Source organism: Elephas maximus, chromosome Y, assembly GCF_024166365.1.
Source record: "Elephas maximus indicus isolate mEleMax1 chromosome Y, mEleMax1 primary haplotype, whole genome shotgun sequence".
Lineage (NCBI taxonomy): Eukaryota > Metazoa > Chordata > Mammalia > Proboscidea > Elephantidae > Elephas > Elephas maximus.
In genome coordinates this window covers 15,437,874-15,462,557 of record NC_064847.1, presented here as the reverse complement: position 1 = coordinate 15,462,557, position 24,684 = coordinate 15,437,874, and the positions used below count along the sequence as shown (strand labels likewise).

General features: G+C 46.2%; 1 pseudogene; it reads right to left on the bottom strand.

Annotated features, from left to right (window-relative positions):
• Nucleotides 1-6,082: 6,082 nt before the first annotated feature.
• LOC126069860 (probable tRNA (uracil-O(2)-)-methyltransferase) overlaps nucleotides 6,083-24,684 on the bottom strand; it is a 78,210-nt pseudogene continuing 59,608 nt past the window's right edge.

Here is a 24,684-nt window from a genome sequence, read left to right as displayed (position 1 = left end):
GATGCTTTATTATTGCCTAAACAAATTGCCATTATAAAAATTGAGGCTCATACCCATAAAACAGATCCTTTATTAAGGAAATGCCTTGGCTGATCACCACGTTCAGTAAACTGCTGCACAAATGTTTTCAGCTTCCAAACAACTCTGTATACTGGATAAAGTTTCTCTTAGTGGAATATCCCCAGATGATTCGGGAAAGGCTGTGTTAGGAGCCCCTGAAATTGAAACAAGATTGGAAGTTCCAGGACTGTAAAATAAGCCCTTGAAACGGGCTCTGGGAGGGCCCAGAAGGCCACCCATTCGTCCCAGAATCCCTAAAATTGCCCCTTCTTTGAGCCTTGCATACAATCACCCACCAGAGAATTAAAAAAAAGATTCTTTTTGTGGCCAAATGTTGGTGGGGTAGCTGCAAGAAGGCAGCTCAAAGAATATGCAATCCATGTTATACTTGCCAAACTCATAACCCAGGGAAGACTCTTAAAGTCATGCCTGGTATTACACCTCAGCCAACTGGACCTTTTGAACAATTTCAAGTGGACTTTATCCACCTCCACCACCTACATGATATGGTTACATGTTAGTAATTCTTTGTTTATTTATTGAAGGGGTTAAAGCTTATCTTTGCTGAAGGCAGGTGCTACTAGCGCACCTAAAAAGTTGCTGGAACAAGTCCATCTTCTTCGAGGCATTACTTCCAGTTGTCTGGTGATGAGGGCATGAATTTCACGGGAAAATTTATCAGAGAAATCTGCTGTGTTATGCCAATTTGGCAACATCTGCATTGTCCCTATCATCCACAAAGTAGGAGGTATGAATAGAGCCCTAAAACTGAAATTGGCTGGGTTCTCAGATTCTAAAGTTGCTCTGGCCAAAAGTCCTTTGTTGACACTTCAGGAAAACATTGACTCTTACGTTGCGAAGTTGTGACAGGATGCCACATGCATTTAGGATCTATACATTACACAGACCTGGCTTTTGCAAAGGCTGACATAATTCAATGCTGCAAAGGACTAAAGTACCACTCCCAGGCTTATTCCCAAAAAGAGCAAGCTGCTTTCCAGGACTCTTACCCCAAAGAAAGAGGCATCCCACATAACCTTGAACCAGGAGACTTAGTGTTTTGGGGAAGACATCAGAGGAAACTGGCATTTCAACCCCCCTGTAAGGGAGAGTGTCACAAGGTAGACAGCTTCTGCCTGAGACAATGGATCAAGCTCAGGACTTAACCTCAGTCTTGGACTACACGTAACTTAACTTTCATTGCTTTGATCATTATCTGGTGTATGCTATACTTTTTTTCCCTTTGCGAGTAAAAATCCTTGTTACCCATACCCAAGGTGCCAGAATGATTCTGCTGTTCCTTAGCCTCTGCTTTCACCTAAGTTTAGCCGTTCATTCTTATGCACAACCTACAACCTTAACTGTAGCAGCCAGTCTTTTCAAATGTTGGATTTGTTAACACACAACTGTAAAAGAACCACTAGGACTTTTACTCCTACCAGAAAGTTGCTGCCTTTGTTAATGAATCTTCTGGTGTGTGGGTCCCTCAGCACTTACAGCAGATCTTCTTTCCTCTTCCTTTCCAACATTAAGTAACCCTTATGTATTTTAAGGAACCGGGCTAAAAGAATGTCTTTAGGACATCTAAACCAAATGAAACAACGTGAACTCACTGTTTGGCTTCAACTAAACCATATTGTCAACCATGTTGTTGTTGTTGTTAGGTAACATCAAGTCAGTTCCCACTCATAGTGACCACATGTACAAAAGAACAAAACACTGCCTGATCCTGTGCCATCCTCACAATCGTTGTTATGCTTGAGCCCATTGTTGCAGCCACTGTCTCAATCCATCTCATTGAGGCTCTTCCTCTCTTTCACTGACGTCTTCTTTACCAAGCATGATGTCCTTTTCCAGGAACTGGTCCCTCCTGATGACATGTCCAAAGTATGTGAGAAACTGCTTAGGAAACTGTACCCATGTCAGTTTCTGCAATTTACCTGCCCCTGCCCCTGGTGGGAGCCCTGGAGGCATAGTGGTTAAGAGCTCAGCTGTTAACCAAAAGGTCAGCAGTTCGAACCCACTAGCAATTCCTTAAAAACTCTATGGGGTAGTTCTGCTCTATCTTATATGGTCTCTATGAGTCAGAATCAACTCGACAGCAACGGGTTTTTTTGTCACTGTTGGCATGATGGTTAAATGCTCGGCTGCAGGTGGTTTAAACCCAACCAGCAGCTCTGCAAGAGAAAAAGCAGCAGTTCTGCTCCCATAAAGATTACAGCCCAGGAAACCCTGTGGTCAGTTCTACTCTCTCACATGGAGTTGCTATGAGTCAGAATCAACTTGATGGCACCCAACAACAATAACCCCTGGTCCTAAAATGTTATGCATTCCTTTGTCTAATCCTCCTTCAACATCTAATTTAGCAGTCACCATTTATGCAGCAAGTTGTGCCTTAACCTAGCCAAAACCTCCAGCCACTCTTCAACCCATTCTAGCTTTAACACAAACAAAAACCTATCCTTATCTCCAAAAGGAACCCGATGAAACTTTCATTGCAGATGCAAACTCTACCACCTTTGCCTCACAATTGGCAAGGTCTTGGTAAAAAGGATATTTGGTTCCAAATCTTCAATTCTTAAAAGCCCTTAATGCTAGTGAAGTTTCAGCCCTAAGCTCCTTTGCATCAGCTGAAAAGTTAATACTCCAGTTGACCCTGCTTCTGGTTCTTGCTCTTTTGTCAGGGCAATTTTCTGTAGTTAGATTTATTAACGGCAATACAAGGAGGTACCTGTGCTTTAATACATGAAAATTGTTGCTTTTACATAAACTTCTCTAGAATAATGGAAATTAACATCAACCAAATTAAAAATCAGCTAAAACATATTTCAGTCACTAGAAAAATTCAACATGGTTTCCTCGTTTGGTCTGTACCTCAGACTGGGAGACTTGATTGAATGGTCCAATAGGAGATGTTTTGAGAGTTATATTAGGGGGACTTATCCTATTGTTGTTGTTGTTAGATGGCATAGAGTTGGCTCCAACTCAAAGTAACCCTATGTACCATAGAACAAAACACTGCCCAGTCCTGTGCCATCCTTACAATCGTTGTGCTTGGGCCCATTGTTGCAGCCACTGTGTCAATCCATCTTTTTCACTGACCTTCTACTTACTTATCCTATTTGCTGTGCTGCGTGTTTGTTTTACTTGTACTTTTTGTTTTATTTTGTTGTTAAGACTCTTCACAGCAAAACACACCAATTCAACAGTTTTTACATCTACCATTTAATGACACTGAGTACATTCTTCTAGTTATGCAACCATCTTCACCCTCCTTTTCTGAGTTGTTCCTTCCTCATTGACATAAACTCACTGCCCCCCTAAGATTCCTATCTAATCTTTCAAGTTGCTGTTGTCACTTTGATCCCATATAGATGGTGTTTAAAAGAGAATAATGTGCAAAGAAGACTTTTTTTTTACTGGTTAAACTAAATTACTGTTTGGTTTTAAGACTTCAGGGGATATCTTTGGTTTAATGTTTAATGATTATCTCAGGACATTAGCTTCAGGGGTTCATCCAGCCACCTTGGATCTAGAAACTCATGAGTCCATGTGAATCTAATTCTGTTCTTCATTTCCCCCTTTTATCAGGGTTATTCTGTAGAATCTTTGATCAAAAGGTTCAGTAGTGGTAGCTGGGCACCACTCAGTTCTTCTGGACTCATGGCAAAGGAGGCGGTTGTTCACATTCTATATCCTCCTTCTATTTCTCACTCTCCTTCTTCCTCTGTTGCTCCATGCAAATAGAGACAAATTGTCATACCTTGGATGGTTGCTTGCCAGCTTTTAAGACCCCAGGAACACTGCAATGAACTAGGAGATAGAACAGAAGCACTAAATCACTTCTACTTTTTGTTGTACTTATATAGTACCCTGACTGACCAAACCTTCACCCATTGTACAATGCCAGTTAATTTCAATGAAAATGCAAAAACAAACACAACCTGTCATGTATCTAGAATACAAGGACAAGATGAACATGAGTATGTAACTATAACTGCTCTCTGACTGGAGACTCACTTTCTCGGAAGGATCCCAACCCCTTAAAATATTAATCCTCCTTTCTTAAGAAACATAAAGCTCAAATGAGCCATCTGAATAAACTAGAAGACAACTAACTCAATATCAGATCAATACTAACAGATGTCTTACAAGTGCTGGTATTCAAGAGTGGTCACATCCTAGGTAAGACGAGGAAGATGACCAAAAAGGGGACATTGTTTAAAAAAAAAAAAAAAGCCCTTGAAAGAACACAATTTGAACCTTTCCAAAAAACTGAGAATTTCCGATAAGGATAGTTCTGGGAAAAGTCAGCTAAACACTTTTTTTAAAAATAACAGCTAACCCCAAATGATTAAGTAAACTTAAGCTGAACTATAAATTACAGATCCACAAGTTTAATGAGTCAATTGAACTGAAGCTGCACTTTTAGATATCCACCTTCTCCCAGTGGAGCAAATATCAACCAATCACTGTAAAACTTCCCTTCTTGGAAGCCCCTGACTGTGCAGAATGACCCTAATTGTACTGTGTATATATGGTTGCTGTACCCTGACTCATGGTGACGTCCTGTGTTATAGAGTGGAACTGCTCCATAGGGTTCTCTTGACTATGATCTTTACAGAAGCGGTTTGCCAGGCCTTTTCTACTATGGACCTACTGGGTGAGTTCCAACCACCAATCTTTGGGTTGACAACTGGTAGCAAACAACTGGTGCCATCCAGCTTTCTTAACCAAATGAAACCCGTTGCCATCAAGTCGATTCCAACTTATAGTGACCCTGTAGAACAAAGCAGAAATGCCCTGTAGGATTTCCAAGGAGTGGCTGGTGGATTTGAACTGTCAACCTTTTGGTTAGTGGCCTAGCTCTTAACCACTGCACCACCAAGGTTCCAGGCTCCTTAAGCCCCTAAAGCTGTAATCTGATGAGCTTGTCTCTTGGGAGCAGAGACTCCCTGTTCACAAATGGTTGTTCTTCAATAAACCCTACCTGCTCATGACCTAATCTGAATAAAGTTTCTTTCTGACATGCCCAAGGCCACTAGAGGAGAATAGAGGAATCAGGATTTGAACTCCAACTTGCTTGCCCCCTAAGAGCATTCAACTTGCCCCAGATCAGGCTCCCCATGAAGACCTGCACTCCTCCACCGAGCAAAGAGACAAGGCAGGCGAGAGGAGAAAAGATCCAGACTTGCTCTGAGCCACTGTGACATGCAAGACAAGGTCATGGCCATCCTTGGGTGTAGGACTTTGGGTTCAAACTAGCCAGCCCTGTGGTCTGGAAAAGGAACTGGCTCCCTGGGAGCCCCATTCTCATCCATAAGGAGAGCAGAGTAAGCTGGATGGAGGGCTGATTCTGTAAATAGTCTCTGGTGCTACCTCCATGCCACCTTGTGGAGAGAGACTCCAGAGGCAGAGATAAACCTGCCCAGCCCTCAGAGAGAGGGGTTCACAACCAGATGAGAAGAGGCAGCTTGGTACTGCACAAGTCCAAAGGAAAGCTGCTGCGTGTCTCGCTGTGAAAAGGGCAGGTCGGGGAGGCTCCCCAGAGAAGGGCCCATGGTCCCTGATAAGTCAATGATTCCCGACAGCATTTCTTGGGATCTCAGACATTCTGGGCAGGGTCCACCTATGACAATGGCCAAGTTATACCCACATCTCCATGCATGTGTATGTGCATACACACGGTGGACACACATGTGCATGCACTGCACAAGTGAACATGCATAAACAGCTGTGCACACATGTGCATGCATACACACATGTGCATGCTGTATAAACATGCACAGGTACACACACATGCACTCATGCATAGGCACATGCACATGAACATCAAATGCACATACCTCTGCGTGCACATACTCATGCACACACATGAAACATGAGCTCATTCACATATGTACATGTACACTCACAAACTCATGGGCACGTGTGCACAGACATGTACATGCACACACATATACATGCACATTTGCACACATGTGCGCACACACGTGCACAGACACAGTCACAGACCCCCTGCCTAACCTAGGCCATTCTGCAGAAAACAGGCAAAGGAAAAGGGGAAGGCCAGGCTGCAGTGAAGGGCCAGGATGAGAGGGAGGGCCAGGCTGGGGGGGCGTGCCAGGCTGAGGGGGAGGACCAGGCTGTGGGAAAGATCCAGGCTGAGGGGGAGGGCCATAGGGAGGAGAAGAGCCATAGTGAGGGGGAGGGCCAGGCTGAGAGGGTGGTACAGGCTTAGGGGAAGGGCTATGCTGAGGCAGAGGGCCAGGGTGGAGGGAGGGCCAGGGTGGGGGTGGGCCATAGGGAGGGGAAAATCCCTAGAGTGGGCGAGGGCCAGGCTGAGGGAAGGGTCAGGCTGAAGGGGAGGGCCCTAGGAAGGGGAAGGGCCAAGCTGAGGAGGTGGTACAGGCTTAGGTGGAGGGCCAGGCTTAGGTGGAGGGCCAGGGTGAGGGTGAGGGCCATAGGAAGGAGTACAGCCATAGTGATGGGTAGGGTCAGGCTGAGGGAGAGGGCCATGCTGAGGTGAGACAACCTGAAGGGGGACAGGGTGAGGCAGGGATCACACACCGAAAGGGATGTTTTCCTCCAGCCTCTTATAGGAGAAGAGTCCCAGCAAGTTCTCAGGTGTCTCCAACCAGCACTCAGATTCCAAACCTGTAGCCCAGGTTCCTGTGCCCCAGGGGACCCAGCCTCCCAGGAGTACACTGTCTGCTTGAGAAGGTGGGTTAGCTGCACCACCCACCTTTGAATGCCCAGGGAAACTCCAGGAGGGAAGGGGCTACCCAGACCTCCAGGCCCCAACTGGAGACACCAGCCTCTTCCCCACCTCTGTGCCTTGAGCAAGCTCTCTGCTCAGTCAAGAAAAGACCCCAGAGGATCCCTGGGTCCATCCCCTCTCTGTGCCCGAGCCCCCCAGGGGCGCTCACTCTGGCAGAGGTCTGTACCCCCTTCCAGGGCCCCTGTCCACACTTCCAAGATGTTGAAGTCTAAATCAAAAGCCCAGGTGGGAGGGAGGGAGGGGTAAAGATTTCGCTTCTGCCCAGACTCGGCCAGCTCCTGAATGCCCCCCATCACCCTGCAAAGCCCTGGCACCTGTTTTCCGGGACTCATCTTCAGGGGCGCCCAGACCGCAGTATCCTGACCGAGAAGGACCCCCTTCTCTGCCAGGCACGGTGCCCCTCTGAGTCCCGGATTACCCACCACACTCGGCCTGGGGTCCCAGCCTCCGCAGCTCAGAGAGCCGGGGGCAAACAAGAGGTCACCCAACTGTCCACGACCTCACGGTGCCCACTTTGGAGACGCTGTAGCCATAGGCGGGTGACCAATGGGGAGAGAGTGCCCAGGGTCCAGGCGTCCGGAGCAGGAGCTGCCTTACCTGCGGGGGTCCTGCGCCAACTGGCACCCGGGCGGAAGGCCGCGGCCAGGATCCAGAAGCAGCAGCTGCTGCGGCGGGGGCAGCATGGTGTGCGCGGGAGGGGCGGCACAGTGATGCGGCGCTGGGCGGCCAGGGCTGTGCAGCTCCCGTCCCCCGCAGGGTGCCTCCAGCTGACCGCGGAGTCAGGTTACAAAGGCCGCGCCAGAAACCCGACCACTGAAGGAGGGGTGGGACGGATAACCTCAGGCCGCGGGGCGTAGGGTGCCCCGCCCCCAGCTGTCCCTTTCCCCCGTGAGGATGTGTCCTGCCCCTCCCCGTAGCGGCTCGGTGCCCCAAGGAGGTGCATTTCCCCCAGCCCAGCTTTGCCACTCCATCAGAGTGTCCCATCCCGCAACCCCTCCACGGGGTGCACTTCATCTCCTCGGGTCTCAGTTTCCTCACCTCCCACCTGAGGGGCCGGGAGCTGGTTTCCACACTCCCAGGAGATCCTGCCTAAAACCCCTGACTCCTGTCAAGGACAGACCCGGGGACAGAGGCCCGGTCCTCAGCGCTGACCACCACCTCCCCCCCCACTCCTCTGTGAGCGGGCCCAGGTCACAACGCTCTGAGCCTGGGTAGGATCAGAGAGGGAAGCCCTCTCTGGACCTCTGATGCATCTCCAGGCTGTGACCAGCCCCCCAAGGGGTTCCCTGTGGAGGGAACCTCTAGGCCAGGGGGAAGACAGGTGGCTTCTAGTGCCCTTTGCCACTCCGACTTCTCAGAGCACTGTTCACCTGCACCCTGGGGAAAAGTCCCCCTGGTTTGCTCACCCGGGGACCCAGCAGGGAGCTGGCACATCCTTGGTAGCCATCCTCAGATGACTGAGTGCTATACTGCTGGTGGAGTGAAGGCTTAGAGGTAGAGAAGGCACAAGTCTCCCCTCCCTGCTCCCTCCAACCTGCCCCCTGAGTCAAAGAGCAGAGGCAGGCCCTGGGAGGAGGGAGCCCAGTACAGACCCCACCTGCCTGGGGGTGGCCAGTGACGCTTGGGTACCTGGGTGGTACTTCCTCTCTCCTGAGCTGGTGCCTGCTTTGCCCAGAGCCACCTGGGGAGGTGGGAGCAGGGAGGCCCAGGAGTCTGGCCAAAGGGGAGGGCAAGGCTGTGTTAACCCTCAGGAGCTGTCTGCCCAGAGGTCCCTCTCTGCTGAGGGCAGGACTGCGCTGAGATTCCCCCCACAGAGCTGGACATCTACCTGCTGGCAATTCTCACACCTATGTGCGTACCTGTATTTACACCCTGTGTGCATGAGCCCCAGGGACAATGCCAAAGGGCACTTGGGTCTATAGCCCAGTTGGATGATCTGGCCAGGTTCCTTCCCTGCTGGGACCTTGGCTTTCCCAGACCACAGGGCAACTGGCTTGCACAGTCCATAGGCACCACCCAGAGGTCTGTACACCTGCAGCCAGACCGCTCAGCCTGAAGACCTTGGGCAAGCCACTCATTCCGGAGGATGGGGAGGACAATGACAGAAGACATTGTACAGCAGGTCACCTGCCTGGGGTGACTGGTGAGACACCTGGATGACACTTCCTGTCTTCTGAGCTTGTACCTGCATTGCTTGGAGCCACCTGGCACTGAAGTGACCTTGGCTGGCATTGAGGGCACCATGGATTCTGAGTTGCACATTCCCACACCCACACCACCCTCTCTGTCCTTGGGCTGCAGCCTCTTCCTTCCAGAAGCACCTCGCCAGTCTCCTGGGGGCTCTGCCCTCCCAGGACCACATCCCTGTAAGTCCCCTTCCTGGGGTTTCTTGGACAGGTTGGGAGGGGGGTTGCTGCACATCTAGACCACTCACCTTCCTTCACACCACCCAAAGGGCACATTCTCAGGGTGTCTATGTTCCTTCCCCTGAGCGCCAAGGTGGAGACACATGGGTTCCTCATTGTCCGCCCCCCGCCCCCAGCAGGGTGAGCTCTCACAGACCCTCCCAGAGAGCCTGCAGTCTCATGGGGCCCAGCTCTATGCAGGCTCCCTTATGACATCCTCTTCTAAGGGTTTCTGATTCATGCGTGAATGATGATACACTTTAAACTCAAAGGCATTCTAGGTTTGATTAAATAAATTGTACTAGTCTTTGAGACCCGGAGAGCAGACCTGGGATAACACCTCCAGGAAAAGGCTCCTAACTCCACAAATAAATTGGAAGTTATACCCTCTAACCCAAGGCCCCTCAAGGAAGGGAGCTGCTCTCCACATCACAGGATGAGGGTCACCTTTCCCTCAGCCCCACAGCACCAAGCCAAGTGGTAAGAAAGAAGTGGCCAAGTCTACCCACAACACCACTGGCCCTGTCCAGTGACCCATCCAACAGTGGGCCACCTCCACCAGGCCTCCCCTCAGAAACCTTGGGATGCTGGCCTGCCTGATGATGAAACAATTGGCTTCAGGCTTGTACGAAGGCACTGTTTTTCCCATTTTCTCAAAGACATGAGAGAGTTTATGAAAAAACTGTTTCCTGGCTCACAAAGTTGCTAGAACACATCATTTTGCAATGCATTTAAGTTCCCATGAAAAGCCTTTTTCAAATTAAAAGGAGACCACAAGCCTAAGGCAAAAGAGAGCCCAACAGCTGACAGAGGGGGGCAGAAAGAATGTTCTAGAATGCCTGCTACTAAAGCAGCTTAATCTGAAGTAAACACAGGGGGTGCACTCACTCCCCTAAGAGGGAGGTGTATGAGTGGTCTGGAAAACTCCATGGGGGCTTCAGGGAAAGACTACATCTCTTAAAAGCAACCTTGCCTCTTTCTAACCATTCTACTTTCCAACAGGACAGGGCACGCATATTTCCTTGAACATGGTTCAGGTTGTAACAGCAGATTTCAACGTGGCAGGGACTTGGAAATACAGCTGGGCACTGCAGCTGTCTGGTGTGTTTCTGCTGCCCCCGAGAAGTTCACAGGAAGAGAGGGCTCAGAGTGCCAGTCACACCCAGGGCTCAGAAGTTTGGAACAAAGAGACCAGACCAAGCCGCCTCCCTAGGGAACTCCATCCTGGGATCCCCTGGAGGAATGTACTAGGGGCCTTTGGTCCACATCACATGCCTTTTGTGAACCAAAGGAAGTAAACCTTTCAACCACATCTCACACCTGGGATTCCCAGCCGGGGGATATTTTGATTGAACTGGCTGGGACGTTTTCTTCTCCCCCACCCAACAATGGTTTTTAACTACTGCCTGATCACAGGCATGTCCTGGGTGGTGCAAATGGTTTGTGCTTGACTAATAACTAAAAGGTTGGCAGTTCAAACACATCCAACAGTACTGCAGAGGAAAGGCCTGGTGATCTACTTCCATAAGTATTACAGCCAAGAAAACCCTATGGAGCAGTTTTACTCTGTCTCACATGTGGGAATCAACTTGACTGCAAAGGCTTTTGTTTTTGCATTTTGACCACATGCTTATAGTTGTGATTATTCCTAAGAATACTTTCTTCTATGTGAAGCATGCTTTATAATTTACAAACACTTTCAAACATATCATGCCAGAGCCTTTGGAGTGTTGGCCCAAAGCAGCCAAACAATATCCCATTATTTAGAGAGGAATTTGTCACACTGGCTCCATCAGGCTCTGGACTGTACTGAATAAGCCAATTGGCCACCAGGAGCTGAGAGTTGAGCACAGTAGCTTTGAAGAGTGGAGCCTCTCGAGGGGGAGACTGCAGAGCCTGCACTCCTGTATCCATGTCCAGGCCACACAGCCCACCATTCACTCTGCACAGGAGGAGCCTGGCTGAGGAGGGGCATGTGCTCACTCACTTGCTCACCCGTTCATTCACTCACTCACCTACTCACTCACTCATTCAATAACTCACCCACTTATTCATTTACTCAATCACTCATTCACTTATCACTCATTCTTTCACTAATCACACATTCACTCACTCATTCATTCACTCACTCAGTAACTTACCTACTCACTCACTCACTCATCAGTCACGTACTTACTCATTCACTTATTCATTCATTCACTCAACCACACAATCACTCATGAGTTCCTTCACTCACCCACTCACTCATCACTCACTCATTCATTCACTCACTTGTTCATTCAATCACTCAACCACTCACTTATTCACTCAGTTCCTTGTTCATTCAACCACTCAGTAACTCACTTATTCACTCAACCACTCATTCCTTCACTCAAATGGTCACTCACTCACACACTCATTAATTCTCTCACGCAACCACTCACTAACTCATTCATTCACTCACCCACTCATTAATTCACTCACTCACTCAAAAACTCATTCATTTGTTTACTCACTCACTCATAAACTCACTCATTCACTCACTCTTTCACTGTGATTGCTAAGGTTGTGTGTCAACTTGGCTAGGCCATGATTCTCAGCAGTCTGGCAGTTATGTAATGATGGAGTTTGGGAGTTATGAAATGATGTAATTTGGCAGTTGCATAATGATGTGGCCATTCTCCATGATGCGATCTGATGTGATCAATCAGTTGTAAGAGGAGTTTCTTCAGGGGCGTGGTCGCGTCCAATATATATATATGGATGTTCTAGTAAAGCTCACTTTCTTTTTCTGGATCCTGCATCCAACCTCTCACCATCTGACCTCTGGTTCTTGGGAACTGAGCCACCTGACTGCTGTATTGCCTGCTGACCTTGGTATTCATCAGCCTCCAGAAACTGTGAGCCAGCAGTCTGCTTTCTGACCTGCCAATCTTGAGTTCATCAGCCCCTGCAGCTATGTGAGTTAGGAGAAGCTTCCAGCCTGAAGCCTGACCCATGGACTTGGGACTTGTGAGCCTCTACAACTATGTGAGCCATTTCCTTTATGTGTAGATTAGATAGATGGATAGACAGACAGACAGACACATGTATATCTATATAGATATAGATATATAAGTCATTCTTGTTAGGTACCATGGAGTCAGTTCTGACTCCTAGTGACCCTATGCACAACAGTCTTGGACCATCTTCACAATTGTTGTTATACTCGAGCCTATTGGTGCAGCCTTTCCTGACTTTAAACCAAACAGTATCCCCTGTTCTGATTGGTTTAAAGTCTGGAAAGGTGTGCGTCAGGGTTGTATTCTTTCACCATACCTATGTAATCTGTATGCTGAACAAATAATCCGAGAAGCTGGACTATATGAAGAAGAACAGGGCGTCAGGCTTGGAGGGATACTCATTAACAACCTGCTTTATGACGATGACACAACATTGCCTGCAGAAAGTGAAGAGGACTTGAAACACTTATTAATGAAGATCAAAGCCCACAGCCTTCAGTATGGATTACACCTCAACATAAAGAAAACAAAAATCCTCACAACTGGACCAAGGAGCAACATCATGACAAACGGAAAAAAGATTGAAGTTGTCAAGGATTTCATTTTACTTGGATCCACAGTCAATGCCCATGGAAGCAGCAGTCAAGAAATCAAAAGACGTGTTGCATTGGGAAAATTTGCTGCAAAGGACCTCTTTAAAGTGTTGAAGAGCAAAGATGTCACCCCGAGGACTAAGGTGCGCCTGACCCAAGCCATGGTATTTTCAAGCACATCATATGCATGTGAAAGCTGGACGATGAATAAGGAAGACTGAAGAAGAGTGACACCTTTGAGCTGTGGTGTTGGTGAAGAATATTGAATATACCATGGACTACCAAAAGAACGAAGAAATCTGTCTTGGAAGAAGTGTGGCCAGCACTCCAGGGATGAGTCCCTGGAGAAGGACATCATGTTTGGCAGAGTACAGAATCAGCAGAAAAGAGGAAGACCCTCAACAAGGTGGACTGACACAGTGGCTGCAAGAATGTGCTCAAACATAACAATGACTGTAAGGATGGTGCAGGACCAGGCAGTGTTTCGTTCTGTTGTACATAGGGTCACTATGAGTTGGAACTGACTCGACAGCACCCAACACCAACAACAACAACAATTGTTGCAGCCACCGTGTCAATCCATCTCGCTGAGGGTCTTCCTCTTTTGTGCCGATCCTCTTCCTTGCCAAGCATGATGTCCTTCTTCAGGGATGGGTCCTTCCTGATAATATGTCCAAAGAATGTGAGCTGAAGTCTTGCCATTCTTGCTTCTAGTGAGCATTCTGGTTATGCTTCTACCAAGACCTATTTGACAGCTTGAATCTTTTCTCCATTTATCATGATGTTGCTTGCTGGTGGTGAGAATTTTTGTTCAAGAGTAATCCATAGTGAAGGCTGTAGTCTTTGATCTACTTCAATAAGGGCTTCAAGGCCTCTTTATTTTCAGCAAGCAAGATTGTGTCATCAGCCTAAAGTAGGTTGTTAAAGAGTCTTCCTCCAAACGTGATGTCACGTACTCCTTCATGTAGTCAAGCTTCTCAGATTATTTGCTAAGCATATAGATTGAATAAATTAGGTGAAAAGATAGAACCCTTATGCATACCTTTCCTGACTTTAAACTCTGCAGTATCCCCTTGTTCTGTTAGAACAACTGCCTCTTGGCCTATGTACAGGTTCCTCACGAGCACGATTAAGTGTTCCGGAATTCCTGTTCCTCGGAATGTTATCCATAATCTGTTAGGATCCACACAGCTGAATGCCTTTGCATAGTCAGTAAAACACAGGCAAACATCTTTCTAGTATTCTCTGCTTTTACCCAGGATCCATCTGACATCAGCAACGATATCCCTTAGTCCATGTCCTCTTCTGAATCTGGCTTTAATTTCTGGCAGATCCCTGTCAATGCACTGCTACAACCACTTTTGAATTATCTTCAACAAGATTTTATTTGTGTGTGATATTGTGATGGTTAAAATTGTGAGTCTACTTGGCATGGCCCTGATTCTCAGTGTTTGTATGTGATCACTCCTGTGATTGAATCTGCCGCGAGTAGCCAATCAGTTGAAAGGGAATTTTCTTGGGGGTGTGGCCTACATCTGAATATAAGCAGATGTTTTGGCTTTTTGCTTACCCTGGATCCTGCAGCTGTCTCCTATTCGCCTGACCTCTGGTTCTTGAGACTTGAGCTATCAGCTTATCTGCTGACTTTGGGATTCATCAATCTTCACAGCCTATGAACAAGAGCCCTGCTTTCTGACATGCCAATCTTGGTTCTCCAGCCCCTGTGGCTATGTGAATCAAGAGCAGCCTCTATCCTGCTCCATGGACTTGGGACTTTCCAGCCTCTACAATTGCAGGAGTTGTTTCCTTGATGTAAATCTCTCTCTATATTTTTACACTTTATCAGTTTTGCTTCTCTACAGGACCCAGCCTAAAACATTTTCTACCAAGAGTGATTCTAGAGAAACAAAATTGTAAGGATGAGTTTTCTAAATTGGTTCTCATGTCTGGTTAGTCTTAAAGATGTTAAAGACTCTGCTTCCAGCATTAAAGACGGCACTGCTAATCCATTGCATGAGGTGGCAATACAATTATGAAAAATTTTATCACCACCAGTAGACCAGGTATTGGTGAAAGGCGAGGCTCTGGGCAAACACATGTGTGATACCTTTCTATGGTTCTGTCAGAATGAGAAGTATAAGGAATTTGGTTGGTTGGTCCTACTTTTGCTAGACAAACTGGTGAAAGAAAGAGATGCAATCAATGCTTCAGAGTCAAAGCTCAAGTGTCACATAAATGACCTTAAGTCTTCCACTTGTGCTTTGAGAGAAAGCCTTATTTATTGCAGTAATAGAGCTGAAATAGTGGAAAACAAAACCCAGACCCTTATCGTAAGAGTGGCTGAATTACACCACCAGCTCAATTGCCAGCCTTGAGAGGTGTCGGAAGTTAAAGTAAGGGCATTGACTGGGAAGAAGTGGATTCCTGAAACTTGGAATGGGGACATGTGGGTAGATAATCAGAGCTGGAGACACTGAACCCCTAAATTCTGTTGAATCACTCCTGCCAGCAGAACCACTCCCATCTGAAGAGATTATTTTCTATTTTTTCTGCTAGACTACCCTGCCCAGAAGAACCATTAGCCCCTCCATTCCCATCTAATGACATTAGCTCTAGCCCAGCTCTCTCTAAAGAGCCTTTGCTCGAGTCATTGTCTGGGGCATTGCCTCAGACAGATGCTTTACAAGACAATGCTGAATATTCTCAAAACAATTCCACACTGGCTTTTAGACCTATGACTAGACTTAAGTCCCATGAAGCCCCAAAAGCTGAACTGCAAAGTGTGGCCTGGGAGGAGTTATGCTAGACTCCAAAAGAACTACTTGGCTTTTCTAATATGTACAAAGAGAAAGCTATGGAATATGTGTTTGAATGGCTATTAAGGGTGTTGGATAATGGTGCAAGGAATACAAAGATGAATCAGTCTGAGTTTATTGATATAGGTCCACTAAGCACAGATTCTTCATTCAGTGTTTCAGCTTGGGAAGTTAGGAAAGGATTTCATAACTTATTTGATTAGGTTGCTGAAGCATGGATTACGAGGTGGCCTACGGTAAATCAAGTTGAAACACGAGACCTGCCTTGGTATATTGTAATAGAAGGTATCCAAAGACTTAGGGACACTGGCATGCTAGAGTAGATTTATTGAGTTAGACCCATGGACCCACACATGGAGTGCCCAGAGGACACACCTTTTTTCCACAACTGTGAGGAACAAATTTGCAAAGACAGATCCAGCATCCTTGAAGACTGTTGTGATTGCTATTTTATGTAAATCAGATTCGAGAGTGGGAACTGCCCTAACTGAATTAAGACACCTAAGTACAATGGGGCTGATTGGATCTTGTGGTAGTAGTGGCCAAGTGGCCACTGTACAAATGGGTGAATTCTAGGTCAGGCGAACAGCAGTCTAACATAAATTGCCAGAATAGAGAGTCACGGTCCCTCAACCAATTCCCAGATTTGAGTGAGTTTAAAGACCCGCAACCCCTTTTATGAAGGGAAAGCCAAGTCCCCTTGAGTAAGGACTCCAATACACTGCCAAAAATTTTTACTGTTAATCTTTCTCCCAGCCTTCCTCAAAGGGATCTATGGCCTTTTCTGAGACTGACTCTTCATTGGGGGAAAGAAAATAATCAGACATTTTGGGGATTACTGGACACTGGCTCTGAACTGACACTAATTCCATGAGACCCAAAATATCACTGTGGTCCACCAGAGTAGGGGCATATGGAGGTCAGGTTATTAATGGAGTCTTGGCTCATGTCCATCTCACAGTAGGTCCAGTTGGTCCCTGAACCCATTCTGTAGTGACTTCCCCAGTTCCAGAATGCATAATTGGAATAGATAAACTCAGCAACTGGCAGAACACCCATATTGGATCCCTGACAAATGGAGTTAGAGCTATTATGGTAGGACAAGCCAAGTGGAAGTCATTAGAACTTCCCATACCTAGGAAAATAGTAAACCAAAAGCAATACCATGTTTCTGGAGAGATTGCAGGGGTTACTGCCACCAACAAAGACTTGAAGGATACAGGCGTGGTGATTCCCAACATATCCCCATTCAACTCGCCTATTTGGTCTGCATAAAAAACAGATGGATCTTGGAGAATGACAGTAGATTATGGAAAATGTGACCAGATGGTGACTCCAATTGCAGCCGCTGTTCCAGATGTAATTTCATTTCTTGAGCAAATTAATACATCTCCGGGTACCTGGTATGCAGTTATTGATCTGGCTAATGCCTTTTTCTTGACACCTGTTTTGAAGGACAATCAGAAGCAGTTTGTCTTCAGCTGGAAAGGCCAGCAATACTCCTTCACTAGCCTACCTCAGAGCTACATTGTCTCCAGCCGCATGTCATAATTTAGTCTGCAGGGGCTGTGATCAACTTTCCTTTCCATAAAACATCACTCCTGTCCGTTACATTGATGACATTATGCTGACTGGACCTAATAAGGAAGAAGTATCAATGGCTCGACTTATTGGCAAAACATTTGCATGCTATGAGGTGGGAAATTAATCCCACAAAAATTCAGGCATCTTCCACCTCAGTGAAAATTCTAGGGATCCAGTGGTGTGGGACATGTTGAGAGATTCCTTCTAAAATGAAGGGTAAGTTATTGCATCTGGCTGCTCCCACAACTAAAAAGGAGGCACAATGTCTAGTGGGCCTCCTTGGATTTTGGAGGCCACACCTTCCTCATTTGGGTGTGCTACTTCAGCCTATTTACCAAGTGACTCAAAAAGCTACTAATTTTGAGTGAGGTCCAGAATAAGAGAAGGCTCTGCAGCAGGTTCAGGCTGCCATGGAAGCCACTCTACCACTTGGGCCATATGACCCAGCTGACCCAATTCTGCTTGAAGTGTCAGTGGCAGATAGAGATGTTGTTTGGAGTCATTGGCAGGCCGCTATTAGTGAATCACAGTATAGACCCTTGGGGTTTTAGAGCAAAGCCCTACCATCCTCTGCAGATAACTACTCTCCTTTTGAGAAACAGCTTTTCACCTGATACTGGGCCTCAGTGGAGACTGAAAGCTTAACCATGGGATACCAAGTCACTATGTAGTCTGAGCTGCCCATCGTGAACTGGGTGTTGTCTCACCTACAGAATCATAAAGTTGGATGTGCACAACAGCACTCCATCATTAAGTGGAAGTGGTATGTACGAGATTGGGACCCAACAGGACCTGAAGGAATAAGGTAGTTGCAGGGGGAAGTGGCCCAAATATCCATGGTCTCCACTCCCATCACATTATCTTCCATCTCCCAGTTTTTACCTGTAGCCTCATGGGGAGTTCCTTATGGCCAGTTGACTGAAGAAGAGAAAAACCCATGCCTGGTTTACAGATGTGTCTTTGCGATATTCAGGCACCATTAGGAAGTGGACAGTGGCAGCATTATGGCCCCTTTCTGGAACCTCCCTGAAGGACGGTGGAAATCCTCTCAATGGGCATAACTTCGAGCAGTCCATCTGGAGTTCACTTTGCTTGGAAGGCGAAATGGCCAGATGTGCAATTATATACTGATTCATTTGCTGTGGTCAGTGGTTTGGCTGGATGGTCAGGGACATGGAAGGAACATGATTTGAAAATTGGAGACAATGATTCACGGGGAAGAGGTACGTAGATAGGCTTCTCTGAATGGGCCAAAGAAGTGAAAATATTTGAGTCTCATGTGAATGCCCACCAAAGGGTGACACCAGCAGAGGAGGATTTTAACAATCAAGTGGATAGAATGACATGATCTGTGGAAACCAATCATCCTCTTTCCCCAGCTTCTCCTGTCATTGCACAATGGGCTCATGAACAAAGTGGCCATGGTGGAAGGGATGGAGGTTATGCAAGGGCCCAGCAAAATGGACTTCCACTCACCAAGGCTGACTTGGCTACAGCCACTGCTGAGTGCCCAGTCTGCCAGCAGCAGAGACCAATGCTGAGTTCCCAATATGGCACCATCACTCCAGGTGATCAGGCAGCAACTTGGTGGCAAGTAGATTACATTGGACCACTTCCAACCTGGAAAGGGCAGAGCTTTGTCCTTACTGGAATAGACACTTACTCTGGATATGGATTTGCCTTCTCTGCATGCAATAGTTCTACCAAAACTACCTTCCAGGGATTTATAGAATGACTTATCCACCATCGTGGTATCACACATAGCACTGCCTCGGCTTAAGAGGTTCACTTCACAGCAAATGAAGTGCACAGTGGGCTCATGCTCTTGGAAATCACTGGTATTACCATGTTTCCCAACATCCTGAAGCAACTGGCTTGATAGAATGATGGAATGGCCTTCTAAAGACACAATTATGGCACCAGCTAGTTGGCAATACCTTGCACAGTTGGGGCAGTGTTCTCCAGGAGGTTGTATATGCTCTAAACTAGTGTCCAGTATATGGCACTATTTCTCCCATAGTCAGGATTCATGGGTCCAGGAATCAAAGGATGGAAATGGGAGTGGCATCACTCGCTATTACCCTGAATGACCCACTCACAAGATTTTTGCTTCCTGTTCCTGCAATCTTATGTTCTGCAGGTCTAGCGGTCTTAGTTCCAAAGGGAAGAATGCTCTCATCTGGAGAAACATCACTGATTCCATTGAACTGGAAGCTAAGAATACCACCTGGCCACTTTGGGCTCCTTATGCCTTTGGATTAACGGGGAGTTACCATACTAGCTGGAGTGACTGATCCTGATTATCAAGAGGAAATTGGATTGATATTACATAATTGAGGTAAAGAATAATAAGTAAGGAATGTAGTAGATCCCTTAGGGTCTCTCTTAGTACTACCATGCCCTGTGGTTAAAGTCAATGGAAAACTACAATGACTCAATTCTGACATGACTACTAATGACCCAGACCCTTCAGGAATGAAGGTTTGGGTCATTCCACCAGGCAAAGACCACTGAGGTGCTTGCATAGGGCAAAGGGAATACAGAACGGGTGGTGGAAGAAGGTAGTTCTAAATATCAGTTATGGCCATGTGACCAGTTGCAGAAATGAGGACTGTGGCTGTTATGAGTGCTTCCACTTTGTATGTGTGCATCAAATATTCTTTTCCTTTACTTATAAAATAAAAGATGTAACCCAGGCTAGTGTATTTTCAGTTGTATGCATGTTAGTTGTATCATGTTAGGCTCATGTATGACTTTACAATTGTCTTTATTCAGAGATTATATATGTTTTAAGGAGATGTGTACATGTGCCAAACTGACACGGGGTGGACTGCAATGGTTAAGATTGTGTGTTGACTTGGTTGGGCCATGATTCTCAATGTTTACATGTGATCACTCCCATGATTGAATCTGCTGAGAATAGCCAACCAGTTGAAAGGGGTTTCCTTGGGGGGGAGGGTCTGCATCCAAATATAAGTAGACATTTTGGCTTTTTGCTCACTCTGAATTCTGTGGCTGTTTTCTGTTTACCTGACCTCTCATTCTTGGGACTTGAGCTATCACCTTATCTACCATTTTAAGGATTAATTGATCTTCACAGCCTGTGAGAAAGAGCCTTGCTCTCCAACTTACCAATCTTGGGTTCTCCAGCACTTGTGGCTACGTGAATCAAGAGAAGCCTCTATCCTGTTCCACAGAGTTGGGATATTTCAGCCTCTACAATTGCACAAACTGTTTCTTTGATATAAATCTGTCTATATATACATTTATACAGTTTATTTGTTTTGCTTCTCTAGAGAACCCACCCTAAGACAGATATTAATGATATTGTTGGATAATTTCTGCATTCTGTTAGATCACCTTTCTTTGTAATGGGCAATGGATCTCTTCCAATTGGTTGGTTGGGTAGCTGTCTTCCAAAAGTATTATTAAAAAATGTGCAAAAACCTGGAGTTAGAAAACCAAATGGGAAGAGCATGCTTTGCATTTCTGATGCTGAAAAAACTGAAGAAAAAAAAATTCAAGCCTCAAGTTGCAGTATGGAAGGACCTATTGGCAAAACATTGAATGACACAAGAAGCATACAAATATGATGGAAGGAATACACTGTTTCAAAAATAACTGGTCAACATTCCGCCAATTCAGGAGGCAGTACATGAAAAAAAAAATGTTGCTACTGAAGGAAGAAGTCCAAGCTGTACTGGAGTTATTAGAAAAAACAAACTCCAGTAACTGGCGGAATACCAATTGAGATGTCTCAACAAGTGGATGCAATGCTGGAAGTGCTCAGTTGTCGATGCCAAGAAATTTGGAGGACAGCTACCCAGCCAACCAAATGGAAGAGATGCATATTTGTGGACATTCCAAAGAAAGGTGTTCCAATCAAATGTGGAAATTATCAAACAATAAAATTATTATCACACATAAGTAAAACTTTCCCAAAGATCATTCAAAAATGCCTGCAGCAGTATATAGACAGGGAACTGACAGAAACTGAAGACAGATTCAGAAGATGACATGGAATGAGGAATATCATTGCCAATGTCAAATGGAACTTGGCTGAAAGCAGAGAAAACCAGAAAGATGTTTACCTGTGCTTTGTTGACTATGCAAAGGCATTTGACTGTGTGGATCATAACAAATTATGGATACCATTGTGAAGAATGGGAATTCCAAAACACTTAATTGTGCTCCCAAGGAACCTTTTTCATAGAATAGAGGCAGTTGCTCGGACAGAGCAAGGGGGTACTGAGTGGTTTCAAGTCAGGAAAGGTATGCATCACAGTTATATCTTTTCACCATACTTATTCGGTCTGTATGTTGAGCAGATAATCTGAAAATCTGGACTATGTGAAAAAGAACGGGGCATCAGGATTGGAGAAAGACTCGTTAACAACCTGTGTTATGCAGATGACACAACCTTCCTTGCTGAAAGTGAAGGGGACTTGAAGCACTTACTGAAGAAGATCAAATACTACTGCCTTCACTATGGATTACACCTCAACATAAAGCAGCTAGATCGCTGAAGGCCAGCTCTGGCTCAGGATGCTCCAGTGAGCATTGAAGGCTACAAAGGGCAGGAGCCCCACCAACCTGTGAGGGGATGTGAGCAGGGAATTTACCAACAGGGAAGATACTCACACACACCCACTTTGCTCTAGAGGTTAGGAAAGTTCAACAACCATGGGCTTGAATTCAACTCACTGTCCTGATTCTTACTAGCCAAGGGGCGGTGTCTAAGCTTTGAGGCTCAGGCTCCTCTTCTGCGAAATAGGCTAACAGTATGACCCCTAGGAGTTGTTGTAGGAACGGAGATGCTGATCATAAACCAGCAGCCATTGAGTTAATGGTGACTCATGGTTATCACATGTGTGTCACAGCAGAACTGTGCTCCATGGGGTTTTCAGTGGCTGATCTTTCAAAAATGGATCACCAGGCCTTTCTTCCTAGGTACTTCTAGGTGGACTGAAACCTCCAACCTTTTGATTAGCAGCCAAATGTATTAACCATTTGTACTACCCTGAGACTCCAGCATATAGTAGGTGCTCAATAAATGGTAGCTTGATCCCTGGGTGGCATAAGCAGTTTGTGCTCAACTACTAACCAAAAAATGGTTATTCAAACCCACTCAGGGGTGCCTAGGAAGAAAGGCCTGGCTATATGCATCCATAAAAAGCAACATCCAAGAAAACCCAATGAAGCATTTCCCTGTAACAGTGGAGTAGCCTTGAATTGGAATTGGCTTGACAGTGAGGAATTGGTTTTTTTTTTTTTTTATTACCATCAGTATTATTTCAAAGGTTTTCCTCTGCCACTCTCTCATTTGGCACATCCTTGTGAAACAAATGCTCTCAGCAAGGCTTTCACATTACAGACAAAGAGGTTAAGTGGCATCCCCCAGGATGCCCAGCAGGTAAATACCAGAGCTTGGTCTCACCAAGGTTCTGGGTCTGCATCCAGGGCTTCCTTGCTGATGCCAGTGCAGACCTCTTGCGGGGTAAAGAGGCTGGACTCATGAAGCCAGTAAACCAAAAAACCCGATGCCAGCAAGTCGATTCTGACTCACAGCGACCTTATAGGACAGAGTAGAACTGCCCCATAGGGCTTCCAAGAAACGGCTGGTACATTCAAACTGCTGACATTTTGGTTAGCAGCCAAGCTCTTCACCACTGGGCCACTAGGGCTCCTTCTTAATTAAGCTCAAACGTGTGCTCACACACACACACACACATGCTCTGAACTTGTCACACATGTTGGGTGCCATTGAGTCAATTCTGACTCACAGTGACCCTAGGGACAGAGTAGAATCGATCGCATAGGCTTTTCTTGGCTGAAATCTTTATGGAAGCAGATCATCAGATCTTTCTCCTGTGGAGCCGCTGGTGGGTTCAAACTGCCAACCTTTTGGTTAGCAGCCAAGCACTTAACCGATTGCAGTACCAGGGCTCCTTAGATAGATTCAGTAGTGTCACGGATTGAATTATGTCCCCCTCAAAATGTGTGTATCAATTTGGCTGGGCCATGATTCCTGGTATTGTATGATTTTCCTGTGTGTTGTAAATCCTGTCTCTATGATGTTAATGAGGGAGGATGGGTGGCAGTTGTGTTAGTGAGGCCGGACTCAATCTAAAGATTGGATTGTATCTTGTGGCAATCTCTTGAGATATGAAAGAGAGAAGCAAGCACAGAGGCAGGCAGACATCATACCACCAAGAAAGCAGTGCCAGGAGCAGAACACATCCTTTGGACTCAGAGTTCCTGTGCAGGGAAGCTCCTAGTCTGTGGGAAGATTGATGAGAAGACAGGCAGAGACACAATGCCTTCCCCTGGAGCTGACACCCTGAATTTGGACTTTTAGCCTACTTTACTGTGAAGAAATAAACTTCTCTTTGTTAAAACTATCTACTTGTGGTATTTACGTTATAGCAGCACTAGATAACCGAGACAAGTAGAAATGGGTTTCCCCGCCTCAATCTATAACACAAACATTTATTAGTGCACACAACTTGTTTTTTGACCTTGACAAAGTCTCAGCTCTCTATTCTCTCAGGTGCTCTGGCCACTCTTCTGCATCAAGGATTTTCTCAAGAAAGGTATGATAATATTCTAGAGCTACCCTCTGACAGCTTGCAGCCATTTAGATTTAAAATCAAACCAATTAAGATTAAATAAAACTAAAAATTCACTTCCTCACTCACATTTACCATATTTCAAGCATCATCAGGCACAGGTGGCTACCGGCTACTGTATTGAACAGGTAGTATATTGATTGCTCCTTGGGGGGCATCTGATAATGTCTGTAGATGTTTTCAGTTGTCAACATTGGGGAGTGGATGCTACTGGCATCTGGTGGGTGGAGGCTGCTAAATATCCTACAAAGCAAGGACAGCCCCCATAACAGAGTTATCTGGCCCCAAATGGAAATAATGCTGAAGTCAAAAAGTCTTGCTCTAGAGAAATCCTACATGAAAATAAGACCCAGGAGTGAACATAGCACTGTGGCTGAGGAAGCCAGGCTTGTTTGCTATCCCTTTATAATTTGAAAAGTAAATGCTTAAGCTTGGTCCACTTGCAGGAGCTCTTGAAACCCCAGCACCAACTCCTTGCATGCACACACATGCACACACGTGGACACAGGATACTCAGAGAAACAGGTGTTCCCTGTGTCCACATCCAAGGCCTGTACAGGGCTCTCTTGGGTAAGGATGGGGCCCGTGACCCAAGAGAAGTCCAGCTTGGTGTTCCTGAGCCAGACGGGATTCTGAACTCCGATTCCCAAGCACTTCAAAGGGAACTTGGTGGGAGGGACAGCCCACTGCACTCACGGCAGAAGCCCTTTCCCGACAGCACTTAATAACACAAGGAATTTAACTGGGAGGACAGACTGCCATCCAGATGGACAGGTGGCCTTGAAGGTCAGGGCAGACCAGAGCAGAGCACTGAGAGTATTCCCTGCAGCTGCCA